The sequence below is a fragment of the Xyrauchen texanus genome, chromosome 6 (assembly GCF_025860055.1).
Source record: "Xyrauchen texanus isolate HMW12.3.18 chromosome 6, RBS_HiC_50CHRs, whole genome shotgun sequence".
NCBI lineage: Eukaryota > Metazoa > Chordata > Actinopteri > Cypriniformes > Catostomidae > Xyrauchen > Xyrauchen texanus.
Genome location: NC_068281.1, coordinates 47,301,607 through 47,312,607, shown reverse-complemented (window position 1 = coordinate 47,312,607; position 11,001 = coordinate 47,301,607). Strand labels below are relative to the sequence as shown.

The 11,001-nt window shown below is 41.3% G+C and overlaps 1 non-coding gene across 1 annotated transcript; it reads left to right on the top strand.

Moving 5' to 3' along the window:
* The first annotated feature begins 6,249 nt into the window (after positions 1 to 6,249).
* trnas-aga (transfer RNA serine (anticodon AGA)) lies at positions 6,250 to 6,331 on the top strand. The gene has a single exon. It is a non-coding gene; the product is annotated as a tRNA-Ser (tRNA).
* The last annotated feature ends 4,670 nt before the right edge of the window (positions 6,332 to 11,001 follow it).

Below are 11,001 nucleotides of genomic sequence, written 5' to 3'. Positions count from 1 at the left end.
AATTAAATATTTTAAACAAACTAAAATAGTAAAGTGGCACAATGGAAGTTCAGACAAATGTTTTGTGTTTTGAAATGACTTACACAATGCTGACAACAGAAAGGGTAAAACATAGTTAGCATCAATTTTACACAGAATAGACACATGAACATCAAGTTATTTATGATAATCAATTTAATCTTAATGTTTCTCCATGGGTTTCACCTAGTACCAATTAACAATTTTTCCGTAGCATTATCAATATTTTTTCAATCAAATACACCACATATTGGGACTTATTTCAATTTTATCTGACATGACTGGTCACAGAACAAACCCAAGAAAAAACTTCTCTAAGCAAATTTGAAAAGTAGAGAACATAAAATGATCTAAGCTTTCAGTGTACCCATGATCAACCAATGCCTACACTGTATATATAAAACAAGAAATAAAAGAAAAATATCTAATCATAAAAGAATCTTCTTTCTATCTTTTCTAAATTCGGGGCTTTCCTTTGTTTGAGTGGAGACATCAAGAGAGACACAGGGTTTAACCCCTCCTGCTCTCTCTCCTTACAGAGCGCAGGATCTGTTTCTATTAAGAGCATTAACAGGTCTCACTCAGTCTCTCCAGTCAGACATTCCCTAGCAAAAATAATAAACACTATCTGTCTTATTTTTGTTGGTTGATCAAGTTTACACCAATAAAGTTGCACACACATGTACATTGTTCTCCAGACATATTTAAACACATAACAAATAAAACATATAATCATGGGTTTTTAAATGTATATATCAGGACATTATAGTTTAATTTAATATTGTTAAAAATGTTATTCTCTCATATTGGACTAGACAGAACATAAAACAGGCACATGAATGTGAAATTTTCACATTTAAGATTTACTTTTCATATTCCAATTTCAAAATCCTTCTTTTTAATCTCCCTTTCCCATTTTCTGTGGCTTTGATAACTGCTGGCCTCACTAAGAGAAATACCATCCACATTCTATCTAAAGAATTTGGAGCTGACCTTTGGGGTCACATAGGGAGGTATTTTTAGAAAGGACCCTGTCGTTTTACCCTCCTCTGCATCCCTCATTTTTTCTGGCCTGCCTCATATTTCTCAGTGAATTTTAAACTTCCTGGACATAGCTCTTACATTATTCTTTTTACTTTTCCTGTTTTTAGTTTTTACTCTTATCTTTTTATTTATTTATTTTTAACCTTTTAATCTAAATGTCTTTCTAAATCAATTTCCTTATCTTCTTCTAATATATGAATTATTATACCCCATACATGAATACATTTCCTATATGTTTGTCAATTTACTTTTTAGGATCAGTCCTCATCTAGATCTTAGTTTTTATTTCTTCACTGGTTCTTTCTTCATTTTTACTTGGCATATAAAAATGAAAAATTATTTTAGCACCATTAATTTAGATAAATCAATACATTTAGAGAATAAATGAATCTCTTATTTTTTAAATGTATTTCCTTCTACACTAATCTTCAATGGCAATATTTTGAAAAAATTTTTCCAATTTCTTTCACCTTTACTTTTTAATACACAAAGTTTATTCAAGTAACTTTATTATTTATTTTGCTTTCTCATTTCTTTGAGATTTTACACAGTGGACTTCTAGATTTTAGTATTTCCACTGGAGTTTTACCTTATGTAATATAACAACACTTATCTTAACTACAACCTTTGTTTAAATTCCAATTACTTAGTTGACTTCAGTTTAATGCAATACACTGGACTCAAAGCTTTATTATTTGTCCAGATAATATTCCCAAATGGAATTACCATAATTTCCGGACTATAAGCCGCAACTTTTTTCCCACGCTTTGAACCTCGCGTCTTAAACAATGACGCATCTAATATATGGATTTTTCCCGCTTTCAAATTTTATAAAAAAAAGAAAAAAAAAAACATTCTGTGACGTGCTCAGTTTTTTGCCGGCGTGAAGCTTTCATTAGACCAATGAAATTGCCGAACGGGTTAAGGTCAAACAACTTTTTTTGTTTACTGTTTAGATTAAGTCGAGCGCGCTCAAACCTCCTATAATTCTGATTACGGTAGTCATTTTGTCACCCTCATCACGGCAAAGACATGGAGAAACGCATATGATGCTGCTTTCAAGTTGAAGGCGATTGATCTGGCTGTTGGAAAAGGAAATAGTGCTGCTGCACGGGAGCTTGGTCTTAATGAGTCGATGATAAGACGTTGGAAACAGCAGCGTGAGGAATTGACTCAGTGCAAAAAGACAACTAAATCTGAGGCTATTCAACTCCGACACCGAAGGAGATGGTTTCCGTGCACAGGACGAGGAAGATAGTGACCAATGACTTTCTTGGTAGGCTACTGTTTACTGCTAATTTTAAATTTTTTGTTACAAGCCGTGTGTGGAGGCGGGGGCGTGGTCAAGCGCCCGTCCGGGAGAGAAAAGCTGTAAGGGCGCTTACACCTGCGCTAAATTATGTCTAACACCGGTGTCTAATTTCAAGTGCCCTGCTTCACGTGTCCTTCTTGGGAAAACTGTCACACGGGCACCAGTGTGACAGTTTTCAGCAGGGCACTTGACGTTCCAGGTAAGGCTTTTAATGGCCACAGCAATGTTTACAATCAATTTTATAAAGTTTCTCAATTCTTCTATGCGCCAACACTAGACTGACGTGTGTCACTCTCTCAGCTCTGTGGCTGCTGCCTTTTTATGCTGCTCTCCCCATGCTTACTGAAATTAGACACAGGTGTTAGACTTTTAATGGCCACAGCAATGTTTACAATCAATTTTATAAAGTTTCTCAATTCTTCTATGCGCCAACACTAGACTGACGTGTGTCACTCTCTCAGCTCTGTGGCTGCTGCTCAGGTGTAAGCGCCCTTACCGCTTTTCTCTCCCGGACGGGCGCTTGACCACGCCCCCGCTGCCACACCGTGTTTTGTTAAAGCCTATTTATTTTTGTTACAAGCCGTGTTTCGTTAAAGCCTGTGTAAAGTTAATTTGTTTCAATGTACCGGTAGGCACCTGCGGCTTATAGACAGGTGCGGCTTATTTATGTCCAAAATAAAAAAAAATAAAAAATTCAGTGGGTGCGGCTTATATTCAGGTGAGCTCAATAGTCCTGAAATTACGGTAAGTCACTTTACAGTTCTTTATAATTTAAATATTCTTACTCGTCACTTTAATATAAACTTTTTCTCTAAGCACAGTTATACCTCTTGAATGTATAGATTCTCTGTATGAAGTCCATTACTTTTATGTTACAGACTCGTTCAGAGGTCTGGCATATTTTTACAGACAGCTGCCAGTCTAAAAAAAAAAACTCACAAGCTAAGAGTTAACTTTCTTTTTACGCAGCGTCTCTATCTTGGTCACACACCCTACAATATCACTTGAATGTATAAATTCTCTGTATGAAGGCAAATACATTTGTATGCTACAGTCTAATTTAGGAGTTATGATCTAGCCCATTCTAATCAACAGCTGCTAGACTAAGAACAGCCAAGACTAAATGTTTTCCAACCAATTGTGAGTTAACTTTTTGATTTCTTTTTTCCTAATTTCGTTTTACATCTATATTTGTCATGTTCACTGTTGTCTTTTGTTTTCTGTTATGAACTGCAGACGAGCAGGTGAAGGCAGATGAGGGGCGAGGATCTACTTGCAGGTTCTTTTATTAAATAAACACGAAAACACAGAATAAAACAAAACACAGGGAACAAACAAAACATCCACGAGGGGATAGCCAAAATATAAACATAAGAAACAACCACGGAGGAACACGGAACTAAGAAAACATGGCAGGACAGGCAACGGAGCGAACATAGAACCAGTGGAAACATTAACCTTCATAAACCTTAAGAACACGTATAACATTCAACGACCGACAGGAAAATGATGAAACAGCAGGGTACACAAACGAACAAACAAGGGAATGAGGGACACCTGGGGCAACAGTCAGGGAAGGAGAAACAATCAGGGGAAAACCAATCATAAAAAGAAACTACAAAGGACTACAAAAACCAAACAGGAAACAGGAACTAAACTAAACTTCAACATAAAAGCACAAAAACAAAAGACAACAGTGAACATGACAGAATCCCTCCACAAAGGATCGGATTCCAGACGATCCTAAAGCACAAAAACAAAAGACAACAGTGAACATGACAATATTATCTCACTGTTTTTATTCTTTTTCTTATTGTTTGTTTATACTCTATTAAATGTATCTTTCTATCTATATATCTTTATCATTGGTTTTATCTCCACTTTACAATCAGAATATTTATTAGGTGCCTTCTCTTCCTGTAATTATCAGCTCTCTTCTGCCTCCATATATTGATGGAAGGTTGAAAATAGCCCAAATATATTTTCTGTGCTGTAAATTGCATATATACACCTCGCCATTTATGCAGCACAGACTGATATTTTGGAACATTTTTAGTTTTCTATATTTTAACAAAGTTAATTATTCCAAAGTTTCTCGAGACAGGCTTTCATTCTAATCTTTGTATTGGGCTTATATTTTTATTCAGTCATACTTTTTCATACACACTCACTCTTCACACACTTTCAAACACAGATACAGAAACTCTCACAACCACAGAAATGTTGCCTTTCCAGCCAGCCCATGATGTAATGACTCTGCTCTCTTCTGTCCCTGTTTGGGCGCCATTTGTAGTAGTAGTTTCTGCCAATTTTGTGAAACATCACTCAACATCTTTGGGGTTTTGATTTCAGAAGAATAGACTTTATTATCATACCATAAAGCCGAGTTGCCTGCAGTGAAACCACAGCAGCAATTGAAGCATCTCTGGGTTTGGTTTCACTTAAATACATCTCCTCAAACAAGGTGGGGCTTACACTTTTTTAAACATGCATTATCTATCATCCTCTTCATTGACTTTGGGCTGACTATATTAAGAAGTAACAGAACCACCTTTGGAAGAGATCAATTCTCCCAGCGGTCATGAGAGCCGCCCAAGTAATGCTATTCCTGTTTTGGACATACCTTCAAATGTCACACATATATGGAGCACACATTCTATGATGACCACAGGCCTTCATCCACATACAGCAAACTGCATGTTTGCCCATCAGACATAACTGTGGTACAAATCAACAATGTTTTCATTGATTACTCCTGATTAACTTGATAAAAATATACTACAGTGCCCCTCTATCACATACTAAGAGGGCAGATTCCTCCTGCGATTCTTTTTTTACCTTCAAAATATGCCTTTATGAGGGTGTGGGCGTGCACCACGACCACCAAACACGTGGCCCGTGAAATCCTAGAGCGTAAAAACCTATTTGGGAAAAACAGTTGGTTAGGGGGATGATAATGGGTCCATGGACAGCCCCGCCCCCGCTGGGTAGTCTGGGGGTCTCATTGGTCACTTTTGGAAAAATAGTGGGTCAGGGGGATGATAGCGGGTCCGTGGACAGCCCCGCCCCCCCAGGGTGGTCAGGGGGTCTCCCTGGTCAATTTGGGTAAAATAGTTGGTCAGGGGGATGATAATGTGTCTGTGGACAGCCACACCCCCCAGGGTGGTCAGGGGGTCTCCCTGGTCATTTTGGGTAAAATAGTGGGTCAGGGGGATAATAATGGGTCCGTGGACAGCCCCGCCCCCCCAGGGTGGTAAGGGGGTCTCACTGGTCCATTTGGGTAAAATAGTGGGTGAGGGGATGATAATGGGTCCATGGACAGCCCTGACCCCCCATGGTGGTCAGGGGGTCTCACTGGTCAGTTTGGGTAAAATAGTGGGTCAGGGGGATGATTAATGGGTCTGTGGACAGCCCTGCCAACCCAGGGTGGGCATTGGGCATTATAAGTGGTCAGGGGGCAGATAGGGGGACCGCGGGACGCCGGGGGTCTCACCACAGCTTACGTCGCCCCCTACGTGCGTCCGTTCAGGCATGTAAACCGGACCCTCACTATTTGGAAATTTCGCCGTCCACGAACCGACATCCTCCATCCGTTCTATGATATAAGTGGCAATAGGGCGGTACACAAACCTGTTCTCTTGGATGTGAGAAACATCCAAAAGGGATAATATCCAAGTTGAATTTCTTCCCATTGGAATTTAGGTTTGGCTACTGGAGGGCTAGGTGGCAATCTCTAGAGAGAAGTATGACTATGATGGCAAAGGTGCTGCTTTGAGAGCAACACTGGCAGGTTTGCCTGACCAAGCAGTTCTGCCATTTGCTTGGGCTGTATTGATGCCACAAGCCAGATAAAAGCTATATATGACTGTTTTTAAGTACTCGTGGCCGAGTGGTTAAGGCGATGGACTAGACATCCACTGGGGTCTCCCCGCGCAGGTTCAAATCCTGCCGACTACGAGGCTGCTGTTTATCAACAATGCTTTTTTTGGTGTTATGATCATTAAAAAAAAGTTCTGTGACAATTTTATGTATTTTGAAAAGAATTGTGGTTCATGTATGTGTGACGAGTGGGTGCAGTTTAGAGACACAAGCTCAAGTTGATTTAAAAATAAAAGTCAGACTACGCCACACTAGGAGTTAACCCCAGGGAAAATACTCAAACATTGAGTAAAGCACACAGGTTCGGTTCCCTCACAAAGTTAGTTAGACGTGAGTACAATACAAAAATACAAATGTTTATTAATACAAAAGTGATTAAAAATGTTGGACACTAAGATCCACATCAAACACTAACAACCCCACTTCAGATCAAAGAAACACACACAAGCCAAAATAGCAATTATATATATCTGTAAAGCAAATACCAAATAATAACAGCAGGGCGGGGGCTCCCAATGACAGGAATCACTGTGGAGTTCGGTTTTACGGGGCACACGTTCACGCGCACACACACCCGTGCAGTCGAATCACACCATCACACACAAAGTGTACACTGCACACGATAAAGAAGAACCACCACCACAAGGAAAAGCACTCCGGCCGTGGGACCCCAGCTCCTGCAGTAGAAAATAAAAACAAAAAAAGAAACTATAAAAATGAACATGGCAATAGAGACATTCCCAATAAAGCAAAAATAAGAAGGAACAAACAATAACCAAAAAGGATAAAATAGTTGGTCTTGAGATTATTACAAAGCAATTTCAACTCAGCAGATGTTCACACACGCAAATGGGATGACATTAATAGATGTCAATCACATCTATCCAGAGCTATAACCACCTGTTTTATATGGACAATAAAGCAATGGTTTCAATAAAGCAAAAGAAAAGAGTTAAATCAAAGAAACAAAACAGAAAATATGAAGCAGGGCACTAAAACGACACGATAAGAATCAAACGAGCAGTCCCCTTCTTGTTATAGTGATGATCGCGTCAGCGCGGCTGTATCAACCGCAGCGCTTTAACAGCGTGAGCAGCAACAAACGAATCACGGCAAAGAACGAGAGGGAGGATCCGGATCAAATTATTCAGGTATTGTGTGATTTGTATGGTTGCACGAAGTCTTATGTAGCACTCCAGGAGTCGTTCTTTTCCAGAAGACAGCAGGAGGGGGAGACATTGGTGGAATTCTCCTTGGCCCTGATGAGTCTTCTGGAAAAAGTTAAAAGTCAGTCGCCTCATGGTATGCCTAATAGTGAAGTTTTGCTAAGAGATATTGTTGAATATGTTAATGATTGCACTCTTCGACGTGAACTTAAGCAACTAGTGCGTCGTCAATCCACTGCTACCTTGTTCGATATTCGCAGCGAAGCTCTTCGTTGGGAAAGAGAAGGCATGCCTGGTGGGGTGCGTGGTCGAAGTCAGTCTGTCCCATCCGCTTATGGCATTCAATATGGGGTGCAGGGACATCAGCATCATAATAGCAGTGGTTCAGCCTTGTCAGAAATGAGTGAACTACGGGATATGCTTAGAAAGCAGCAGCAACAATTGGACCAGTTAACTCAAAGTACGGCTGAACTGCAAAATCCCCCGTTAAGGTCGCGACCATTTAAGGCTAATTTAATTTGCAGAAGGTGTCAGCAACCGGGCCATTTTGCCAGGGATTGCGAGGGGGTGCGGATATTGGCTCCGCTATCAGCCCGTGTGAATTCTGCTTTAATGAGGGGTGGACAGTCATCATCTATGCAGCCGTCGGAAAACTAGTTCCCACCGAGTCTCAGGGCCGCAACTTGGTTGGGAAAAAGATAGGCTCTAAAAATGTATCTGGTTCCGATTTTATGTCGCGCTTTATGTCTACTTGCCCACAGCTCGTGGTATTGATGGGTGGTGTTCAGGTACCTTGCCTGGTGGACACCGGATCTATGGTGTCCACCCTTACTGAGAGTTGTTTTGTGGCTAATTTTGGGCTATGGGGTCAGGAGCGGCTTAGATCGTGTCATTGGTTACAGCTTCGAGCCGCCAATGGCCTTTCAATCCCTTATATTGGTTATCTGGAACTGGACGTGGAGCTTTGTGGCCGAGTGGTTTTGGGTTGTGGTGTGCTGGTGGTCCGAGATCCTCCTGGTGGTGTGTGTGCAGCTGTTCCTGGGGTGCTGGGTATGAACATCCTGAGCCGCTGCTACAGGGAGCTCTTTGGCCAGCATGGCACAGCGCTTTTCAGACTACCCTTGGTGTCGCAGGTCCCTAATTCTGTTCTTCAGGCTTTACAATATTGCCATCAGGTTGACGTTCAGTCGGTTTCGGATTGTGGGGGGCAAGTTAAGGTGCGGGGACGTCGGGCATGTTGCATCGCGGGTGGCACCATGAAATTTATTGCAGCAAACTATTCGATGACATATTCGAGCGTTACAGTACTGTTTGAACCACCAGCTTCGGGTCTACCGGCAGGTTTGCTGGCATCTCCTTCTCTTTTAGTGGTGGATGATGGTACAGACTATGTGCCCATAGTTAATGTTTGTACTATGGATGTAGTGCTGTACGCTAGCACAGTTTTTGGTACGGTGAACAAGGTGGATGTGATCAGTTTGCCCCCAGAGGATACTGAAGTTAAGACTGTTACAGCCAAAGTGAGTACACAGGTTGTGCAGGGTTCCTCCACTGTACAGGAACAGATAGCTCTGTTCGATTTAGCAGTGCTGTCAGAAGAAGAACAGGTTAAGGTTAGGGCACTACTGGAGAAGTATGTGCCTGTGTTCTCTATGAACGATGGGGATCTGGGTTGTACTAATTTGATATCCCATGAGATCCCCTTGTTGGATGACATCCCTGTTAGGCACCGGTTCCGGCGTATTCCTCCATCTGAGTACGAGGTGGTGAAGGCACATATCAATCAATTGTTGGAAACTCAGGTAATTAGAGAGAGCTGTAGTCCTTATGCCTCGCCCATCGTCCTGGTCAAAAAGAAGGATGGTAGTCTGCGCATGTGTGTGGACTACCGTCGCTTAAATTCGAAGACTAGGAAGGATGCGTTCCCTCTACCACGTATTGAGGAGACTTTGGACTCGCTGGCTGGGGCCCGTTGGTTTTCTTCCATGGACCTGGCCTATAACGGGATTAGGTGATGGACAGCAATATTGGCCTATCAGCAAGCAGTATTTTCCATTTAAAGGCTGATTGGTTGTCACCCGGGATGCGTCACATCTGTTTTCCCCGTTTGTTTGCTCGTGTCGACAGTGCCTGTAGGTAAGCCCGCTATGTTGTAATAGTTGATGATTTCGGGGGATTGTGTGGTGTGTATAATGTGGAATTGTCTCTGTTAATCATAGTGCAGCTTTATGTGTTGGTGCTGTGCCCATTCGCGCTGTCTGGTGGATGTGCTTATTGCTCGCCTAGCAGGTATGTTTATTGTGAAGTGCTCGTTATATAGTGCTGGTGTGGCTGTGTGGGTTTAACACTCTTTTTGCGTACTAAATAGGTGTGATTCCCTGTATCCCATTGTGCTATTGATGGGCATGACTGTGACCAATCCGTGGCTATAAAGCGTGCTATCTGACATGATATCCTGATGGTAAGTGTTTAAACGCAACCATGATTGTGATAGGATGAGGATTGGTAACATCTTCTCTTGTCATTTTAGGATTTTCCCTCTCGTTCTTTGCCGTGATTCGTTTGTTGCTGCTCACGCTGTTAAAGCGCTGCGGTTGATACAGCCGCGCTGATGCGATCATCACTATAACAAGAAGGGGACTGCTCGTTTGATTCTTATCATGTCGTTTTAGTGCCCTGCTTCATATTTCCTGTTTTGTTTCTTTGATTTAACTCTTTTCTTTTGCTTTATTGAAACTGTCCATATATAACAGGTGGTTATAGCTCTGGATACATGTGATTGACATCTATTAATGTCATCCCATTTGCGTGTGTGAACATCTGCTGAGTTGAAATTGCTTTGTAATAATCTCAAGACCAACTATTTGATCCTTTTCGGTTATTGTTTGTTCCTTCTTATTTTTGCTTTATTGGGAATGTCTCTATTGCCATGTTCATTTTTATAGTTTCTTTTTTTGTTTTTATTTTCTACTGCAGGAGCTGGGGTCCCACGGCCGGAGTGCTTTTCCTTGTGGTGGTGGTTCTTCTTTATCGTGTGCAGTGTACACTTTGTGTGTGATGGTGTGATTCGACTGCACGGGTGTGTGTGTGCGCATGAACGTGTGCCCCGTAAAACCGAACTCCACAGTATTCCTGTCATTGGGAGCCCCCGCCCTGCTGTTATTATTTGGTATTTGCTTTACAGATATATATAATTGCTATTTTGGCTTGTGTGTGTTTCTTTGATCTGAAGTGGGGTTGCTAGTGTTTGATGTGTATCTTAGTGTCCAACATTTTTAATCACTTTTGTATTAATAAACATTTGTATTTTTGTATTGTACTCACATCTCTCCTGTCTAACTTTATGAGGGAACTGAACCTGTGAGCTTTACTCAGTGTTTGAGTATTTTCCCTGGGGTTAACTCCTAGGGTGGCGTAGTCGGACTTTTATTTATAAATCAACTTGAGCTTGTGTCTCGAAACTGCACCCACTCGTCACACATACATGAACCACAATTCTTTTCAAAATACATTAAATTGTCACAGAACTTTTTTTAACGATCATAACACCAAAAAAAGCATTGTTGATTCGACCGGGTTGCT